Source organism: Leucopleurus acutus, assembly GCF_964270905.1.
Source record: "Leucopleurus acutus genome assembly, chromosome: 8".
Classification (NCBI taxonomy): domain Eukaryota; kingdom Metazoa; phylum Chordata; class Mammalia; order Artiodactyla; family Delphinidae; genus Leucopleurus; species Leucopleurus acutus.
The window spans coordinates 55106162-55128013 of record NC_139151.1 but is presented as its reverse complement, the minus strand read 5'-3'; the positions used below and the strand labels follow the sequence as shown (position 1 = coordinate 55128013).

Sequence of the window (21852 nt, the reverse complement as noted above, 5' to 3'; positions counted from 1 at the left end):
TGCACCAGTCCCCTCCACCAGGAAGCCTACACAACCCACTGAACCAACCTTACCCACTGGGGGTAGACACCAAAAACAATGGGAACTATGAACCTGCAGCCTGTGAAAAGGAGACCCCAAACACAGTAAGTTAAGCAAAATGAGAAGACAGAGAAACACACAGCAGATGAAGGGGCAAGGCAAAAACCCACCAGACCAAACAAATGAAGAGGAAATAGGCAGTCTACCTGAAAAAGAATTCAGAGTAATGATAGTAAAGATGATCCAAAATCTTGGAAATAGAATGGAGAAAATACAAGAAACGTTTAACAAGGACCTAGAAGAACTAAAGGGCAAACAAACAATGATGAACAACACAATAAATGATACTAAAAATTTTCTAGAAGGAATGAATAGCAGAATAACTGAGGCAGAAGAACAGATAAGTGACCTGGAAGATAAAATAGTGGAAATAACTACCATAGAGCAGAATACAGAAAAATGAATGAAAAGAATTGAAGATAGTCTCAGAGACCTCTGGGACAACATTTATCGCACCAACGTTCAAATTATAGAGGTCCCAGATGAAAAAGAAAAAACGAAAGGGTCTGAGAAAACCTTTGAAGAGATTATAGTTGAAAACTTCCCTAATATGGGAAAGGAAATAGTCAAGTCCAGGAAGCACAGAGAGTCCCATACAGGATAAATCCAAGGAGAAACAGGCCAAGACACATGTTAATCAAACTATCAGAAATTAAATCCAGAGAAAAAATAGTAAAAGCAGCAAGGGAAAAACAACAAATAACACACAAGGGAATCCCCATAAGGTTAACAGCTGATCTTTCAGCACAAACTCTGAAAGCCAGAAGGGAGTGGCAGGACATTTTTAAAGTAATGAAAGGGAAACTCCTACAACCAAGATTACCCTACCTGGCAAGGATCTCATTCAGATTTGACAGAGAAATTAAAATGTTTACAGACAAGCAAAAGCTAAGAGAATTCAGCACCACCAAACCATTTACAACAAAAGCTAAAGGAACTTCTCTAGGCAGGAAACACAAAAGAAGGAAAAGACTACAAAAACAAAACAATGAAGAAAATGGTAATAGCAACATACATGTTGATAATTACCTTAAATGTAAATAGATTAAATGCTCTGACCAAAAGACACAGGCTGGCTGAATGGATACAAAAAGAAGACCTGTATATATGCTGTCTACAAGAGAGCCACTTCTGACCTAGGGACACATACAAAGTTAAGGGATGGAAAAAGAAATTCCATGCAAATGAAAATCAAAAGAAAGCTGCAATAGAATTCTCATATCAGATGGGGAATTCCCTGGCTGTCCAATGGTTAGGACTCCGTGCTCTCACTGCCGAGGGTCCAGGTTCAATCCCTGGTCGGGGAACTAAAATCCCACAGGTCATGCCATGCAACGGAAAAAAAAAAAAAAAAAAAGGAAAAAGATATACCTTTTACATGTATCACTATTCCATTACCAGGATAATGCTATGTACCAAGCATGGACAAAACCTTAGTCACATATAACAAAAAGCATCTACTACTCACACATCTGAGTTGACTGGCTCTCAATTCTGCTTATCTAGACTGGCGTCAGCTAGAATGACCAGACAACTCTGCTCCATGTGTCACTCAACCAGGTTGGCCTGAGTATGTTTTCATGGTGATGGAAGTTGTCCAAGAGAACAAGTCTCAATGTCAAGCCCATCTCAAGCTTCTGCTTCAAGAGATGTCTTGAAGTCAAAGTCAACTCATGGTAGAGGGCACTGTAAAGCTTCATGGCAAAGGGTGTGAACACAAAGAGTGTAATTAAAGAAGGGTGAGAATCGAGGCCAAATGATATAATCCACCTCACTATATTATCAGCAAATCAAAAAACCTTGAGGCAAAAAGCATTAGCAGAGGGGCTTCCCTGGTGGTGCAGTGGTTGAGAGTCCGCCTGCAGATGCCGGGGACACGGGGTCGTGCCCCGGTCCGGGAAGATCCCACATGCCGCGAAGCGGCTGGGCCCGTGAGCCATGGCCGCTGAGCCTGCGCGTCCGGAGCCTGTGCTCCGCAGCGGGAGAGGCCACAACAGTGAGGGGCCCGCGTACCACAAAAAAAAAAAAAAAAAAAAAGCATTAGCAGAGACAAAGAGGGACATTTCATAATGATGAGAAATTACTTTTAAACAATTTTTCATTTATAGGCACCTAATCACACAGCCTCTGTAGGAGAAACAGACAAATCCACAATCATTGTGGGAAATTAAGCACACTTCTCTCAATAAAAGATATAATAAGCAGATAAAAAAGTCTGCAAGGATATAGAAGATTTTAACAACTTGATTAATAAATTAGTCTTAATAAACATTTATAAAACACTGTACTCAATGACTGCAGAATTTATATTCTTTTCAAATGGAAATGGAACATTTATCAAAAGTACAATTAAGCCAGAAATCAGTAAGAAAAAGAGAACTAGAAAATCCCACATTTGGGAATTAAACACCATATTTATAAAAACCCATGGGTCAAAGGAAGAAGACCACAATTGAAATGAGAAAAGAGTTTGAATCGGTTGATGATGAAACTACATGAACTTGGTATGACTAGCTGCAAATATTGGAGCGTCTAAGAAATATGCTGTCAACAAAAGTTCTGTGACTGGGAGGAAGGTGAGCTGCTTGAATACTGAATAAAAGGGAGCATATAAACAAGAATCATTACCATAACCATTTTCCACATATCTACAGATCTCTAATTTTGTGTTCAACAGCCAGAGTAGGCAAGTTCACATGAAAATCAACAATATTTAGGGAAAGATCAATAAATATTGTTTCCCTTGAAGCTCCTTCTCTGATTTCCAAACCCATGTATCCAACAGCCTACTGAAATCCCCACCTGGATTTTTCAGAGGCATTTCAAAATTAATATGTCCAAAACGGAACCCTTGACTTTCCTTCCAAAACCTGTTCCTCTTGAAGCCTGTCCCATCTCAGTAAAGGGCACCACTCTTCACACAGTTGCCTGAGGCAAAAACCCGGGCTTGCCTGTCAGGATTAAGATACCAGAAAAAGACTCACTCTCCCCCCATAAAAACTAGAAAACCGGACAAAATGCATGAAACAACTACTTTCAGACATTGAAAAGGCAGCCGTGAGCAGTGACCCTCAAGAAGAGAAACAGACGAGCGCGCCCTTCACACCTGCAGGGACTTCTAGATAAGCCGAGCCACCGGGCCTGCCCAGGGGGTGCGGGGCTTGGCACAACGGGGGCCGGCTCAGGTGGAGCCCTTTGCTCTCAGCGTCGTCCCTCGGTCAGGGGTCACAGTGGCAGCTTGCAAATACAGCTTCACCTGACGTGGTGAACTGACTGGGTAGAGGGCCTCAGGTGTGCCTGCCAACTTGAGAGTATTAATGTATTAGAGTATTTTCTAGAGATGCTTACGGGGGAAGCACGGAACTGGCCACGGTACTTACGGTAACTTCACAGCCCCAGACCTAAACCTGGAATTCAGGCTGGAGAAGCCTGCGTCTCTCAAGATGGAGGCCAGGCGGAAGGAGGAGCCCAAGGCTGCAGGGGCGGGTGGGGCCTGGCCCCAGATGCCCAGTCAGACACTAAGACTGAATTTAAAGCCGACACCCGACCTTAGCTCCAAGCACCACGCTTTAAATGTCTTTTAAGGTTTACCCTGTTTGTTTTGTTTTTGTTCTTCTAAAAATAACATAAATATAAACTTAACTCTTGTTAACATTTAGTTCAGGCATTATTTTCCAGCCCACTTATTCATAGATTGTCTTTTTTTTTTTTTTACTACTTTTTCTTGCCTTTTTTTTCCTAAGCTGCTTCAAAAATACACCTGTTTTAGTCTTGTTTCTTTGTTTAATCTTTGATTCATACAGCTATTTCTCTAGCTCTGACCTCATTTCTGAGCTCTAGATTCTTGTCTCCAACTGCCTGCTGGTCATCTTCATCTGCATGTCCTGCTGTAGACACCTCAAACTCAGTAAACCGTAACCTAAATTATCTTTCCATCTCCTGTGGCTCCAAATTGCTAAATAACAAGATCTGAAACCTACTCCTCATTCTTAACTCCTCCTTTTCCTCTGCAAACCCCCTCCCACCTTATACCAACCAAATTCTGCTTATTATATTTCCTTATTAATATATGAATATATTAATATTCATTTCTCCTAGTCATTCTCTTGTTAATTTCAATGCCCACGAGGCCCCTAATCATCTCCCTGGGTACCAACTGCTTAGTACTGCTATCTACGATAAGCGTTAAGGTAGTTACTACAGTAGACTCCCAAAGAATCTCACTGCTTCCAGTTTATCTTTCACAAAATCTACCTTTCAAAGATCACGTAGTGATCTTGTTAAAATGCAAACCTGAACATGGTTAAACTTCATTCCTAAGGTTAAAGTTTAAGCTCCTTAAATTGGATCCTGCCTTTCTCTCCAGCTTCATCTTCCTCCTACTCTCCTTCATCCCCACTCATATTGAAACTCCAGCAAAACCAAACCACTTGTACTGCTCCCCTACACCATTGTGTATCTTTCTTCATGTTGTCCCTACTGCCAGGCTAACCCACTTCCCACCCCCCAACTTTCACCTGTTAACTCCTCTTGTTGGTGGAAGACTCAGCTCAGGAAGCCTTCTTTGATCGTCACCACCCACTCCTCACCACCAGACTCGGTTAAATACTTCTTCCTCTTGTCCCATAGGTCCCTCCAAATGATTGCACCCACTGAGATGAGGTAGAAATCAAGGGATTAAGCGATCTTTTGTGATATGAAGATTTTCTGAAACTTCGTTCTGACTTTTTCTTTAGACACCTTTTCCTCTTATCAACAGAGAATGAAACAAGCTGTAGAGGTTGGTCCATGTTAGGGCAAATACAGACTTGATCCTATCACTCTTGGTTTTAAAGCAGAAGCATAAAACTAAAGCATGCGATACAGAGTATAGAAAAGGTTACCAAAGAGCTCATCAAGTAAGTCTAATTATCACATTATTATTTCAAAGAACATAAGTATTCAATTAATCTCTGTGGGAGGCTTTAACTTTTAACTTGCCTGTTAAAAATCAGTAATGAAAGTTGACTTGGGGACATGAAAGTAAGAAACCACAGATTTTCCACTGATATCTGGGAAGGTTATTTTCCCAGCTTTATTGTCCCAACAAAACGGACTCAATTTTGTAAACTCATTAATCTAATTAATTTGTAATAAATATTATTTTAAGTGTGGTGGGCCCTATCTGATCCTAGACAAAAAGTATGATGAACTCAAACAAGACTGTGTTGGAAGAACTTAGGTTTTTTTGAAGACTCTTTCAAAACTACAAACTGAAAATTCGTTAGTCATTTCTTCAAAACTCTACTTTCCTTCTGTAGAATATAGATTATTAGTCCAATAGCTTCCATAAGGAGCAAGATGACCTGAGATGGTTTCTTCTAGTGATCATTGTTACACTATCATCTAAGGGAAAATTCTGCTTAAAATGACATAAGAGAAATTATAGTTTGCTATGGACCATAAAGTCTAATTCAAATACTTTGCAAATGTATATTCTCCCTCTCTCTGTCTGTCTGTCTCTCTCTCTCTCTCACACACACACACACACACACACACACAAAGCTGTATGCTGTTTAAACATCTAGGATGGCACATGGTCACCTAGGCCTTTGCATATAGGAGAGGTTTCTCAGCAAAATATAAGAAGCTAGTAGTTGTATAAAAACACAGCAAATTCCTAACTTTGCCTGCATCCTAAAGTCTAGTCAACATCTATCTCAACTTTTTGTTTTCTAATTACTGTAAAAGCAATTTTATTGCTCACTGCTTGGAATGAAGGATGAGTCAGGGGTTGTTTTAAGTACCAGTTACCTAAATCTGAAAAATTGACACAAAGAAAGAGATAAATTTGAGACCTATAGATAAACGTCATCTCATCAGCTGAGTGCCAGCCTCTGATTTCTCTTTCTAGGCAGCATGCTGGGGCTTGATGCAGATTCTAGTCAACTGTGCAGCAGTGTATCAACCCCAAAGTTTGGGCCTTATTGCTGCTAAATATATATGGCATTCCTGTTGTAACAAATGTCCTTATTAAAAGGAATGAATCTCCTTTTAAGTGGAAGGTCACTGAAATTAATATTTTGCTTTGAATACACCCATAATAAAGAAATATTGAACTACAAGTCTGAAAGAGATACTAAATACTAACATTAGGGCTTAATCCCTTAGCAGCTTGGCAAGAAAGAAAAAGAGGCCCATGCTTTTGAACAGAGTATCCTCAAGCAGCCTCAAGTGGATACAGGTTTTTATCAATGTTGATTGGCCTTTGATTCTGTGGACCAAAACCAGTTACTGGCTAACAGGCTCAAGCACAACTTAGACTCCTAGTTTTTGGTTCTTCTATAAAACCTTCAATTTAGTGCCAATAAAAGAGTATGAGGCATAAAATCTCCTGACAGACCAGGTAATTCCAAGCATTATAAAATAGGACTGCATTTGCTATGTGACAGGGATCGTGTTAAATGCTTGCACACGTTTTATTTCCTTCAGGGTCTTAAATACTATAATTGTACTCATCTCACAGATCTAGAAACTGAGGCTCAGAAAGATTAAGTAGCTTCTCCACAGTCACACATACCTCTGACAGAGCCAAACATTAACCCAGCCCATTTGACTCCAATTACACTGTGCTACTTTGTTTCCTTAGACCTATGTGGTTCAGTTAAGTGGCTACTAGCCACCTATGGCTATTTAAGTTTTAATTAATACAAGTTAAATAAAATGTAAAAGTCAGTTCCTTAGTCACTAACCAAATTTCAAGTGTTTAATAGCTGCGTGTGGCTAGTGGCTACCATACTAGACAATGCAGTTATAGAATTCATTATTGCAGAAAGTTTATTGGACAGTGCTGGTCTAGAGTCTCTGGTAACTGGGAAGCTCTCTCTCTTTTCTGATAATGAGAATTACATAAATTACCTCGTTACTTGACTTCCAGGAAGTCAAGTATCAAGTATTGTTATACTTGAGCTTCAGTTTAAGCTCAAGTATAGCAATACTTTAGCCCCTGTGGTCAACATATTTGTGTTCATCTTTTTCTTGGTCCTGATTTTCTGCCTGTATTTTTTTCTTATTGTTTCACTGGAAATGTTCTGTTTGCAGGTTTTCTTAAATTATTTGTGGAAAAGGCAGGATATAAATATAAATAAATAAAAATCAGGACACATGACCTGATTTTTGTATGCCCTTTCTGGTATAAGGTGCAGAATAGGACTCATGAGCCAACTATATGCTGTCTTCAATAAGCTCACTTCAAATATAACAATAAAGGCTGGATTAAAGTAAATGCATGGAGGGGCTTCCCTGGTGGCACAGTGGTTAAGAGTCCGCCTGCCGATGCAGGGGACACGGGTTCGTGCCCCGGTCCGGGAAGATACCACATGCCGCGGAGCAGCTGGGCCCGTGAGCCATGGCTGCTGAGCCTGCGCGTCCGGAGCCTGTGCTCTGCAACGGGAGAGGCCACGACAGTGAGAGGTCCGCGTACCAGAAAAAAAAAAAAAAAAACCGCAAAAAAAAGTAAATGCATGGAAAAAGTTTTATCATGTAAGTTTTTATCATGAATCAAAGGAAAGCAGAAGAGGCTACATTCATATCAGATAAATTATATTTCAGAGCAAAGATAATTACTAGAAACAGAGAAGGACATTATATAATGATAAAAAGGTCAATCCACAAAGAAGATATAGCAATTCTAAATATGTATTTGCAGCAGACAACAGAATTACAAAATATGTGAATGAAAAGTTGATAGAACTGAAAGAGAAATGGACAGATCCACAATAACAGTTGAAGTCTTCAACACCCAACTCACAACAATTGACAGGACAATTAGACTGAGAATCAGTGAATATGTAGAAGAATTCAACAACAACATCAACCAACAAGATCTAATTGATATTTATAGAACACTCCACCCAAGAGCATCAGCATATGCATCCTTTTCAAGTGTGTATAGAACATATAATAACATAGACCATATTCTGTGCTTGAAAACAAACCTCAACAAATTTAAAGGGGTTTAAATCATACACAGTGTATTGTCTGATCCACTGGAATCAAACTGGAAATCATAACAGAAGGATAACATAAAAATCTACATATTTGCAAACTAAACCACATACTTCTAAATAATCTATGGGTCAAAGAACAAATCTCAAGGTAAATTTTTAAAACACACTGAACTGAATGAAAGTGAAAATACAACACAAAAAAATTGTGGGACACACCTAAGGCTGCGCTGAGAGGGAAATTTATGGCACTAAATGCATAAATTAGAAAAGAGGAAGTCTCAAATCAATAATCTAAACTCCCATCTCAAGAACCTAGAAGAAGAAGAGCAAAATAAACCATAACATAGAGCAAACAAAGCCAGCAGAAAGAAGGAAATTATAATAAAGAGGTATGAGGCAGGAGGGAAGTAGATGTGGCTATAAAAGTAATATGTGGTAATAGAAATGTTTGCATTTTCATTATATCGATGTCAACATTTTGGTTGTGATATTGTTCTATAGTTTTGCAAGGCATTACCAGTGGAGGACACTGGATAAAGAGTATGTGGAATACCTCTGTATTATTTCTTACATTTCATGTGACTATAATTATCTCAAAATAAAGAGTTTAATTTTAAATACAAGCAACAAAATAAGAGTATTTTATAACACAAATATAAAAAGAATTATCCAGAATATACAAAAACTTTCAACAAATAAAATATTTAAAAGATGAAAAAGTAGAAAAAAATGAGGAAAAGATTTGAAAAGGCACTTCACAAAAGAGTAAAAGCTATATGAAATACTGCAGTACACACACCAGATTGGTTATGATGAAATAGTCTGACAATATCAAATGTTAGCAAGGACTGACTCAGCAATGTGAAAAAGGTTGAGCAATGTGTATGAACTCCAACACTGGTGGGAGATTAAAGTGGTACAACTTCTTTGTAAAACTCTTAGGCATTATCTTAAAATAATTGAAGAGGTACATGCCCTATGATCTAATAATTCCACACCTAGGGTATCTTCTAGATAAATGTGTGCTTGTGGGCACCAGGATAAATATACAACACTGTTCATAGCAGCATTACTTGTCATAGCCCCAAATAGCAGCTAACTTACATGCTCAACAGAAGAACGAATAAATAATATCTGCACATTCATACAACTGAATAACATAGAGCAAACAAAGTCAGATGACCAGACAGCACACACACCAGGCCTTTAGAATAGGATTTATAGGAGGAAACCAACAGCAAGTTTGGAAGTCCCCTGTTGCTCACTGCAATTTGGAGTCAGCACACAGGGATGAAAGGGATCCTGGTCCTGGCATGAATATGGCTGTACAGTGTCTCCTAATCAACTCCCTCCTCTCTCACTGCCAATAAGGAAGGTTGTTTCTTCACAAAGGAAGAGATTTAAAACCATAGAGTGGCTGCCTGACAAGGGTTGTGATCCAATAGACGCATGACATGGCAGAACCATGGCTTCTAGCCCCATTCACCACTTTATCATACATCAGGTAGGAGTGCACAGGTTGTTTCCTGACAAGGGGCAAAAGGACATGTCTTGATATGGTAGACAAGCATTCCAGTAGAACTGATTTCCTTAAGCATTCAAATGTAGCTAGTTCCCATGGAACTCAAAGGCCATGTCTTTTCTAGGAGGCCAGCCTGCAGAGAATCTTGGGAAAGTTAGCCTTTATTTCTCAACCACTGAAGTTCTCCAACTCCAATCTTGGTATGGCCTCTATGCATTATACCCCATTCCATCTGTAATATATACCATTTCAATCTATAGGCAACCCTGGAGAATGGTTAGTACAGTGACTACGGCAGTGGTTCTCAAAGTTGGGCTGTTGGAATCACCTTGAGGGCTCATCTGCAGAATGCAGATCCACGGAGGTCTCTGAGAATTTGCAGGAGTTCTCAGATAATGCTAATGTTGCCGGGGCAGGTACCACACTTTGAAAATCTCTGGAAAAAGGAAAGCCATGAATAGTCCTTTCCTAAATCAGGGGCTAAGGGAGCTTAGACTCAGACAAGAAATGAGGTACCAGAGTTCTGACTGGGGTACATTGGATAACTATAGTGCCTTTTCCCATATGCAGAATACAGATTATTCTACTTGCCACTAATCATGATCCATAAAAACAGGATGTGTTGATTAGGGCACAGACAGCCCTTTGGCTATAAGATTATGAAGATCAGTTCTGTGATCTAAATCCACCTGGTTAAAAGAATAATAATAACAATAATAAATAAAAATAAAATCATCCTGGCTAAGGAATCCAGGCTAATCCACTCAGTGACTAGAGTGGTCTCATAAGCTATAGCATAACTGGCAGATTTCCTACTGTCTTCAGCCACAGTTACCCCCAACCAGGAGTAAGACTATGTAATGTCTCCTAGCCCTCCCAGCCACTGCCAACTGGGAAGTTTTCTCCTTTACATCTCAGCCAGGTGGTGGCTATGGGCCTGAGAATCACAGAAAACATGAAACAGCTGTGTTATCACTGCAGGTTCTAGGTCATGGTTAATGGAGGGAAACAGGTGAAACAGGGAAACAGGGAAACAGGTGACAGCCATTTGACCACACAGGAAAATAGCCTAGGAAGGGCATATTATGCAGTCCATCATTGTGTGTGTTTTTGTGTGTACGTGTGTACATTGTGTGTAGTTAAAGTTAACATTCATAGTTACAGGGCTTGAATAAAAACTAACCAAGACCTGTAGGATTGCTCCCAAGTCTTTCCCAATCACCAAGAATCTTGTCATCCCAGGAGGTAGGGAAAGAACTAAACATGGAACTTAAGTGTCCATTGTTCACAGTCAATTTCATAGGCAGGGAGTGGGTAGTATAATTCAATGGAGTAACATAGGAAACTGGGAGTAGATAAGTGTTAGGAAACACTGGAGTGCTTCAAGCTCCCTTTGCTGCATCCAGTAACTGATGACTGATTCAGCATTGTGACACATTAGCAAAGAAGCCACTGTCAATAAGTGATGCACGGAAGAATGGGGTGGCCTGGGTGACAATCCTCCGGAAGGGATCCACGTATAAGATAGTATGTACTTCCTCCAAATAAATGCCTCCCATGGTTTCAGGTATTCCCTTATTTCTGGTGAGAGGCTTCTTCTGAAAACATCTATAACTGGCCCAACATAATCACCTTAACAGGAGCCCAGGAGTAGCCCCATCACCACCAATCTCCTTGCTCCATGGTCCCATAGTAGTTGGACTGCATTTACTTACACCCAGAGGTGAGGACACCTAGCACAATGCTAGGTGACAAGGTTTACAATAATATCAAATGCAGAATAAAGATATTACTGTGACCTCAGTTGGATGGGCCACCACTACCCAGCCTCATGGCGTAGCAGTGCCTTCAGGTTGGATCTGCTCACTCTTAGTACAGGGTATTGTGCAGACTTCCCAACTACCAAAGAGAATCAGGTTTAGGAAAAAGTGCAGAGGTGTAGAAAGGAACATCTAGGTTCAGGTCCATGTACTACTCCAGTTATTTCCCCATCCCCTAACTCCTGGGTCCCTAACAGATGGCTGAGAGCATATAGACCCTTGCAGGGTTTGCTGGGCAGAATTCTAAGATGGCCCTTCTACGGTCTGAATGTGTCCCTCTCCCCCAAATTCATATGTTGGAATCCTAAAGCCCAGTGTGATGGTATTAGGAGGTGGGCCCTCTGGAGGTGCTTAGGTCATGAAGGTGGAGCCCTGATGAATGTGATTAGTGCTCTTATAAAAGAGACCCCATAGAGCTCCCTAGCCCCTTCCACTATGTGAGCACACAGAGAGAAATTGGCAGTCTGCAACCTAGAAGAGGGCCTTCACCAGGACCTGATCATACTGACACCATGATCTTAGACTTCCTAGCCTCCAGAACTGAGAAATAAATTTCTGTTGTTTATAAGCTACCCAGTCTGTGGTATTTTGTTATAGCAGCCCAGACAAAGACAGCCCCCCAATATTCCCTGCCTTTGGTATACATGTACCTTTTCCCAGTTGTTCAATACATACGGTAATATAGGTACTATAGTGAAGGGATTTTGCAGATGTAATTAAGTTCCCAAATTAGTTGACTTTAAGATAGGGTAATTATCTAATTAAGGCTGACCTAATCATGTAAGCCCTTTAAAAGCAGTTTTCTCTGGCTAGTTGCCAAAGTGGATGTCAAAGAGCTATGTTCTAGCTGGTATAGAAGAAAGCAAACATTCATTTTATGAACTGCCTATGGGGGCCACGTGGCAAGAAACTTCAGGCAGCCTCTAGGAGCTGGGTCCTCTGCTGACAGTTAGCAAGAAAATGAGCACCTCAGGAACTTCTCTGGTGGCGCAGTGGTTAAGAATCCGCCTGCCAATGCAGGGGACATGGGTTCGAGCCCTGGTCTGGGAAGATCCTATATGCCACGGAGCAACTAAGCCCATGCGCCACAACTACTGAGCCTGCAAGCCACAACTACTGAGCCCGTGTGCCACAACTACTGAAGCCCATGCGCCTAGAGCCCCTGCTCCCCAACAAGAGAAGCCACAGCAGTGAGAAGCCCATGCACTGCAACAAAGAGTAGCCCCTGCTCGCTACAACTAGAGAAAGCCTGCATGTAGCAATGAAGACCCAACACAGCCAAAATAAATAAATTTAAAAAAGAAAAGAAAAGAAAAGAAAATGAGCACCTCAGTCCTACAACTACAAGAAAATGAATTCTACCAACAACCAGTGAGCCTGGAAGATGACTCCAAGCCCCACATGAACTACAGCCCTGGCTAACACCTGGACTTTCAGCCTGATGAGACCCTGAACAGAAAAACCAGCTGGAACCGAGCAGAACCCTGCGCCCCCCTCCCAAGTACAAATCCCCTCTATGTCTCCTGCCTCTTCTTTATAGAAAAGCTGAAGTCTCCAGGCCTTCCTGAGTCACAAAAGAGCAGGCTCAAGCAGCTAATGATTAGGACAACAGAATCACAGACTCAGTGTTTGATGCACATTCCTGAGTTGTTTTACAGACGCTGTAACTGCCACCAGAGGGAAAAAGCTAACTGCATGATGATCAGACTGCAGCCATGACATGAACTGCTCCATCTTGAGCAATATTGAATCTATGGCTAGCACAATTCCAAGAACTGGCCTTAAGAGAATGGGATTAACACTATTGCTCATAATAATCTATATCCTTGTGGGCATCAAAATAATTTAGCTTGTTCTGCCTTTCTATGTAAATGAGCAACTACAACGGTCAGCAAAGAGATGGTACAGACCCACGTCAACATCTTCCACTCTAAGAACATGACGCCCTATTTCAGCGTGAAGAAGTTACAGAAGACCGACCTTCACTCATAATCCCATAGAAGTGGAACGATGTTCTGACAAGCGGGGATTTGTAAGCAGCTTTTGGCAGGAAAGAGCTCTTTGCAGGAAAAAGCTCTCCGCAGGAGGCACCCTTTTGTCTTGTCACTAACCTTAAACCAGGCACCCCCATGCTCTACCCATCTCTGGCCCTAGCACACCTTTCAGATCTTTTGATCACACAATACCTTGTCTAATCTCTTGGTTCTTTCTGTAGATCAAAGAAGTAGAAATGAAGTAATTAACAGATGACCAGATCTCTTCCCTAGGTTCCCCTTCAGTAATATTGTGAACAAACTCTGTGAACAAGATAGCATCTAAAGAAAAATCACAAGAAGTCAACAAGCCAGCACACAGGCCTGCACAGTGTGGGATGGCGATGACTCTGACCTCCATCTCAACGATTAACTGAGATTATGTCCCTTTTTCCCTTTAAAAACTTTCATGGCTGAGCAGAATCTTTGGAGATGGTTTTGGGGGAACAATGAATCCACCAGCTCCCCGGATTGCTGGCATTCCGATTAAAAGCAACTTTCCTTTCTACCAACATCTGTCTCTTTCTCTCGAGTATTGATTTTTGAGCAACAACCAGATGGATCTGATTCGGTAAAACAGCCACATCATGCTCCAACTTCTGACCTATAGAAACTGTGAGACAATCTGTGTTTTTTAAGCCACGATGTTTGTGGTAATTTGTTATGCAGTAATAGAAAACTAACACATAGGGGACAGATGTGTTCAGTACTCATATAGAATTAGACAAGCAGTGATTGTCTATGAGTAGAGAGTTTCAGAGATCTGTTTCCACACTCTGCAGGCAAGGAAAGGCATGGAAGTATGCGGTTAAGCTGCATGGACCTGAAGAATATTCCATTATCTGAGTGGATGTCTAGATATACCACTAGTAAATGTTACCAAACAAAAGTTTGAGTGTCAGACACACAGTAAGGCCAAACAAATCGAAACATGAGAGTCTGGAGCAGAGAAAGGCTTATTGCAGAGCCAAGCAAGGAGAATGGGTGGCTCGTGCTCAAAAACCCCGAACTCCCCAATGGTTTTTGGAGAAAAGATTTTACAGGCAAAATTTGGGGTGAGGGCTGAAGGGTTGTGTGACTTCTTCTGATTGGTTGGTGGTGAGGTAACAGGTTGATGTTCCAGGAATCTTGCGCTCAGCCTGTACCATCCTCCACCTGCATGGGGGCCTTAGTTCCTGCAGAACTCAAAGATGTGGTTACGTATATCCCTTGAGGAGGAACCAGGATCCTGCTTTAATGGCTACATTACAGTTTCGGTTTTTTTGGCTGTACTGCACAGCATGTGGGATCTTAGTTTCCCAGCCAGGGATCAAACCCACACCCCCTGCATTAGAAGTGTGGAGTCTTAACCACTGGACCACCAAGGAAGTCCTGCACTACAGTTTCTTGATTCTTCCTCCTTTGTTTCTGCATTTCCTTACTTCACTGATTAGAAACTGTTTAATCCGCTCTTTGGAACTCAGTAAGGTCTAGAAGGCTGAGGCCTTGATCCTGCAAATAAGAAAGGAGGGGACATGGAACTGCTTTTGTGCCCAGGTGGGCCCCACAGGGTCCTGTTCGGTTTCATAAACAGTCATCCCTCTAATGCTTAAACTGAGTGTTGGAAAGTTCACAGGACAGCCAACCCTGGGGTTTTAAAACCCAACCAATCAGATAACTCTAAGATTCCAGAGGGGTAACTAACTAACAATTCCTCAGCCCTCATCAGACTAACCAGTTTACTTCTGCAATCTCAAAGTAAGGAGGTACAATCTTTGGGTCTTCATCATTCCTGTCTTCTGATGGGCCATACCATCATCTAACATTCCTTCTACCTTATACATAAGCAATCCAATTGTACTTGTCCTTTCAGTAACTGCATGGAGGTTCTCCTGTGCCTGTGTATTATTTTTCATAATATCGGGGGTCACCAATCATCACTTTTGACCCCTTAATCTAAAAGCCATAACCACATAGCTTTATAAGAGTTGTTGGCTCACTCAGTCCTCACTGGAGTTACCTCCTTCGCTTGGAGGTGGGGATGGGGAGTGTGATGGTTAGTTCTGCCAACTTGTCTGGGAAGCCCATTATCTGGTTAAATGTTATTTCTGGGTGTGTCGTTGAGGGTGTATCCAGAAGAGTTTAGCATTTGAATTGATGGACTGAATAAAGCAGATGGCCCTCCCCAATGTGGGCATCATCCAATTAATTGATAGCCTGAATAGAACAAAAAGGGAGAGGAAGGCTGCTCTCTGACTATACAGCTGGGACATTGATCTCTGTCTGACTATACAACTGGGATATTGATCTTCTCCTACCCTCAGTGCTCCTGGTTTTCAGGCATCAGACTTGGACTAGAATCTACACCATGGCTCTCTGGCTGTCTGGCCTTCAAACTACACCACTGGCTTTCATGGGTCTCCAACTTGCAGATGCAGATCATGGGACTTCTCACACTCCACAACTACCTAAGCCAATACCTTATGATATACGAACATTTTTGGCCCATTTCTCTTAATTAAATTATATTTTAAAGTGTTAAGAATAAAGCATACACATTGAAGTATATAGTGGTAAAGGGGCAGCTTATCTGCAACTTAATCTCAAATGATTCCGGAAGAAAAAAAAAATTTTTTTTTCCCTTAACTTTCAAAATATCAAAATAAAAAATTAGAAAAGAAAGGAAGGGGAGAAGGAAGGAAAGAAACAAAGAAAGGCATACTCCAAGTAGAATATTTTCATCTCCTTTTATTGAAGGAAATAAAACTTGTGCTGCAGAGGCAGTAGTACCTCAGAGCATGACAAGGTAGCCATTGGGGTTGACATGACAAGCCATAGTGCTGGCCAGGGGTCCTACCATAATGGGAGGACCAAAACCACAAAGATAGCAGGAGGTAGCAAACATCCCCAACACCCAGTGCAGGCATTTCCATTTGCAGAGAGCTTGGCCATGCATTGTAAAAACAGGGTCCCCTCACAGCTGGCAGACTATCATCTCAGGCCAACAAATCCATCCAAAACTAACACGTAGCCTCAGATTTGGAGATCGTTCCCTTTGACCCAAAGATTCAGGCCATCAGAAGATCTGAGTTAATCTTTTAGCTCTTTATTGCTGATGGAAAAAGAGGCTGAGTTCTTGAAACATCACATAGGTATAGCTGGACATGTGCTGATGCCCAGCCTTGTTCTAAAAGCAGCTAAATTTTTTTCCTGACTTTTCACACTGCTCTCACCCAGCATGTGCTCTAGGAAACCTCTCAACGTTCTAAACAAGGACAGAATGAGGGCAGCAGCCTAGGGGGGTTTAGGGAGTCAAAAGCTGCTACACAGCCAAGACCATTTCACAGGAAATAGCGTGGGGAACACTATTGGGTCAAGATCCTCCCAAACAGCTGCTAGAAGCGTACACAAAGAAAAATGTGGTAGCTCTCCCTCCCACATCAGGATCAGCTGTGCCAATGTCATGGTCCAGAAAAAAAGAGCCATTTCATGTCCCTGGAAGAATATCAACCTCCATGGCATTTCTCAAGTTATTCCAATTTTCAAGTACAGTAGTGTGTTTGGGCAGTTTTGAAATAGAAAAGCAAGCACTAAAGAAAAATCTCAACCGACTGCAAATTGATAATGTTATAAAGCCAAAAATTTATACAGTCAAGAACTGATGGGTGGAGGAAGGATTCTGCTATGTAGAAACAGGAGTCCAAGGGTTTATTCATATAAGCCCTTGATCATAAACCACCCTCGCATCCACAGATTGGGAGCAAATTCCTTATTTTAAAATGGCCATCATCCGATTAGTCAACTGCAGTTCTCTTCGATGCTGGACACATGGTTTTCAAGGATCAAAGTCTTGAGAGCACTAGATCAGGAAAGGGGAGGAGCAAGACAAGGAAGAGCATCAGGGGCTGGAATTTCCGAAATGAGCATTTACTTCACAGAAGGCGTGGCACAATGAGGCTGGGGTGACGTGGTTTTAGTGATTGTTCTTGGTTGCCTCCTTTGCGGCAGCAATCAGTGGAGTGAGGCTGGAGAGGGGCTTGGCAATCTTCAGGAACTGATGCTAAAGAGGACAAAAAGAACAAAAGACACATGACAATTTACCATTCTTCCTCAGCGACCATTACAAGATGATAAGGGCATCCATGTTTGCACAAGGTGCTGCCTGGAGAGCTTCAGATCATCATCCCCAAAATTGAAGCATATCTTTAAAAGATAACATAGCATTTTGGAGAACTGTTTGGCAATATCTACCTACAGCTAAATACACGTCTATCCTATATCCCAGCAATTCCACTTCTAGATATATTTCCAAGAGAAATGAGCTTGTGAATCCACCAGAAGACACAAACAAAAATGCTCATAGCAGCTTTACTTATTCCAGTCATAACTGAAAAGAACCCAAATGTCCAAGGTAATGGAAGAATGAATAATATTATATTTATATAATACCACACAAAAATTATAGAACAAAAGAGGATACATAATTGATACACTAACAACAGGATGAATCGCACAGACATTATGTTGCATGAAAGAAGCCAGACACAAGAGAGCTCATATTGTATGATTCTATTTTATATTAGGTAAGACCAAACTATGGTGATAATCAGAATAATAATCAGCTCAGAGGGAAGGTTATTAATTGATCATGACCCAATGGTACATTGCAATACTGCATTTCAGGAGCATTGATCTAGCAATTTGTTGTTCTATCCTTGAATCTAGTAAGGCTAATTAACCCAGGAAGGACTTCAATGGCTTGGTTCTTTCCCAAACCAACTTTCACTGGGCTGTACTTTGGGCCACACCCACAACTATTAAAGTAGACCATTTTGGAGAAAACACCATATGAAACCTCTTTTTATGTTTTCAGTAAAAAACATTATGGAAAACGATTCTTTATGTAACTCAGAGCCTCTTAACTGTAAATGACTTTTCTTACATTTACTAGTGAAAAAGCTTTGTATCTTGAGGATGTAGGATGTTTCTTCCATTTGATAAGAAACATAGGAACTAACATATTTCCTTTTCTGTCCTCGCTACCAGGAAACTAAGAACCAAATCTGATGTTTAAACAAAACTACTTAACTCAAATGATTAGCATATTTGATTCTTCTGCCATCCTCATAAGTCTCTTTATTAATCATATTGTATATGTATAAACACACACATATAGACATATTTACACATATTCTTTGCTGGAAGTGCTTCAACTTCTTTTTGGACAGAGATAGGATATAAAGAGGTACTGAGAGCAAGAAGTTACTATTACTACAAAAGGAATAAAAGATCTGGGCTAAATCATGAAGATATGAATTCAAACATAAAACCCTATGTATTTCTGTCCATATATGTGTTTTCACAGGAGACAAAGATGTGAAGCTTTCACGATTTAAGACTCTGAAAGTCATGGTTTTGCATATTTACAATGTACAGTAACAAATTAAAGAGTCAGTGTTCTCAGATCACATGTTTATACAACTCCCCTCCCAGCTGAGAAAGCAGCATGATCCAACACCCAACTGGGAGGCCTCAATTTCCTTCTCTGTGTAATGAACAAAGCAGATGAGATAAGCCCTAAGGTCTTTCAAGTTTTAACACTCTGAGCCAAGCAGTGGCCAAGAGCATACACACTTGAGAGCCAAACAGACACAGGATGACATCCTGGATCCACTGCTTATCAGCTACATAATCACGGAAAAGTTACTAAACACTTGAAACCTCAGTTGCCTCACCTGTAGAAATGGGGAAACAAGAATCTATTAACTCACAAGGTTTTTAAAAAGAATAGATGAAAAAATACATAAAGTGCTTAGTGCCTAGAATGTGGTAAAAATTCAACATAATATATTTATTAGTAGTTATATTATATCAGGAAGGAAACTCTAGAAGGCATTCATCTTTCAAAAACTATATTTTAATACCTAATTAACAATATCATCTTGAGGCTTAGAATAGTATTTGCACATTTCCCAAAGCTTAGGGTTTCCAGAACAAACCTCATATAAAAGGCAAAGGATCCTATATTATACTGCCTGTTATAAGGGGGTTTTATTCCCAAAGGATGCTAGAAACTAATGGGTTACACTTGGCAGAACTCAGATATCATATCTAATAGACCAGTGCTCTGTAGTCAGTTACTCTGATTACAAAGAGGTGCTAAATATATTCCAGAGGGTAACATTTCAATGAAGGTTTAAGCAATCCCATTTAATTCAACAAGTATTTTCTGAATACCTATATTTTATTGAAGTGTAGCTGATGTACAATGTTATATAAATTACAGGTGTACAATATAGTGATTCACAATTTTTTTTTTTTTTTTTTGTGGTACACGGGCCTCTCACTGTTGTGGCCTCTCCCGTTGCGGAGCATAGGCTCCGAACGCGCAGCCTCCGGACACGCAGGCTCAGCGGCCATGGCTCACGGGCCCAGCCACTCCGCGGCATGTGGGATCTTCCCGGACGGGGCACGAACCCGTATCCCCTGCATCGGCAGGCGGACTCCCAACCACTGCGCCACCAGGGAGGCCCCACAGTTTTTTTTAACATCTTTATTAGAGTATAATTGCTTTACAATGGTGTGTTAATTTCTGCTGTATAACAAAATGAATCAGCTATACATATACATATATCCCCATATCCCCTCCCTCTTGCGTCTGCCTCCCACCCTCCCTATGCCACCCCTCTAGGTGGACACAAAGCACCAAGCTGATCTCCCTGTGCGACGCAGCTGCTTCCCACTAGCTATCTATTTTATATTTGGTAGTGTATATATGTCCATGCTACTCTCTCACTTCGTCCCAGCTTACCCTTCCCCCTCCCTGTGTCCTCAAGTCCATTCTCTGTCTGCATCTTTATTCCTGTCCTGCCCCTAGGTTCTTCAGAACCATTTTTTTCTTAGATTCCGTATATATGTGTTAGCATACGGTATTTTTCTCTGACTTACTTCACTTAGCATAGTATCCTCCAAATCCATCCATGTTGTTATAAATGGCAAGATTTCATTCTTTTTATGGTTGAGTAGTATTCCACTGTATGGAATATTCTTTATCCATGCATCTGTTGATGGACACTTAGGTTGCTTCCATATCTTGGCAATTGTAAATAGTGCTGCTATGAATATTGGGCTGCATGTATCTTGTCAAATTAGTGCTTTTGTTTCTTTCATATATATACCCAGGAGTGGAACCATTGGGTCATATGGTAGTTCTATTTTGAGTTTTTTAAGAAACTTCCATACTGTTTTCCATATTGGCTGCACCAATTTACATTCCCACCAAGAATGTAGGAGGGTTCCCTTTTCTCCATACCCTCTCCAGCATTTATTATTTGTGTTCTTTTTGATGATGGCCATTCTGACAGATACGAGGTGATATCTCATTGTGGTTTTGATTTGCATTTCCCTGATGCTTAGTGATGTTGAGCATCTTTTCATGTGCCTGTTGACCATCTGCATTTCCTCTTTGGAGAAATGTCTATTCAGGTCTTCTGCCCATTTTTTAACTGGGTTGTTTTGGGGTTTTTTTGCTGAGTTGTATGAGCTGTTTATGTAGTTTGGATATTAACCCTTTATCAGTCATATCACTCGCAAATGTTTTCTCCCACTGAATACCTATTTTGAGTCAGGTCTCAGGTATAAGAGGAGACAAGAGATTAATAAGATAGAAGTTATAATCTAGTAAGAAAGACAGAATTGTTCATAACTAACTTTAATGTGGTACAGTATGGTAGGTCCTGCCCTGCCCTGACCAGTTGCTCTTCGTCCTCATAATACGAAAGTAACTGACTATGAAAGCCTACAAATTAATCATTGTCATTAAGTTGCATGTGATACTTATTAAAGCACCAGTTGGCACTGTAGTAAAATAACACTAGGAATGAGAAATTGTACCCGAGACATAAATGTTAAATACAAATAATGTGGTCAGCTAAAAGCAGTTTTTACAACCATATGAAATAATTATGCTGTAATTTCAGGATTAAGCTGGTGGAGTATAATAGGCTTGGTAAACCCCCAGCTCCAGGTTCCCCACAGCCTGGCAGGATCTTACTCCAAACAAGCAGACTATATGGGACTTCCCTGGCAGTCCAGTGGTTAAGACTCTGCACTTCCACTGCAGGAGGCGTGGGTTCGATCCCTGGTCAGGGAACTAAGATCCTGCGTGCTGCGTGGTGCAGCCAAAAATTTTATAAATAAACAAACAAACAAGCAGATTATCATCCCCACCACCTGAGAGGGTTTCCAATGAAGAAACTGGGAAGACTTGAAAAGCTGCACTAACTATCCTCTACACTAATGCCCTCTGATATACTGAAAATCGATCTTTTGAGCTTATCCCAGTAAAATATAACTTGTATAAGATTTGAACATCAAAGAGTTTCTTCTCATTAAGACTCACTCAAACTCTGCCAGACTAATTCAGGCAG

The 21852-nt window shown here is 40.8% G+C and overlaps 1 protein-coding gene across 1 annotated transcript in view; it reads right to left on the bottom strand.

Moving 5' to 3' along the window:
• PAK1 (p21 (RAC1) activated kinase 1) overlaps positions 1-21852 on the bottom strand; it is a gene marked incomplete at its 3' end in the record, with an annotated part of 203087 nt that overhangs the window by 26373 nt on the left and 154862 nt on the right. The window lies entirely within an intron of this gene.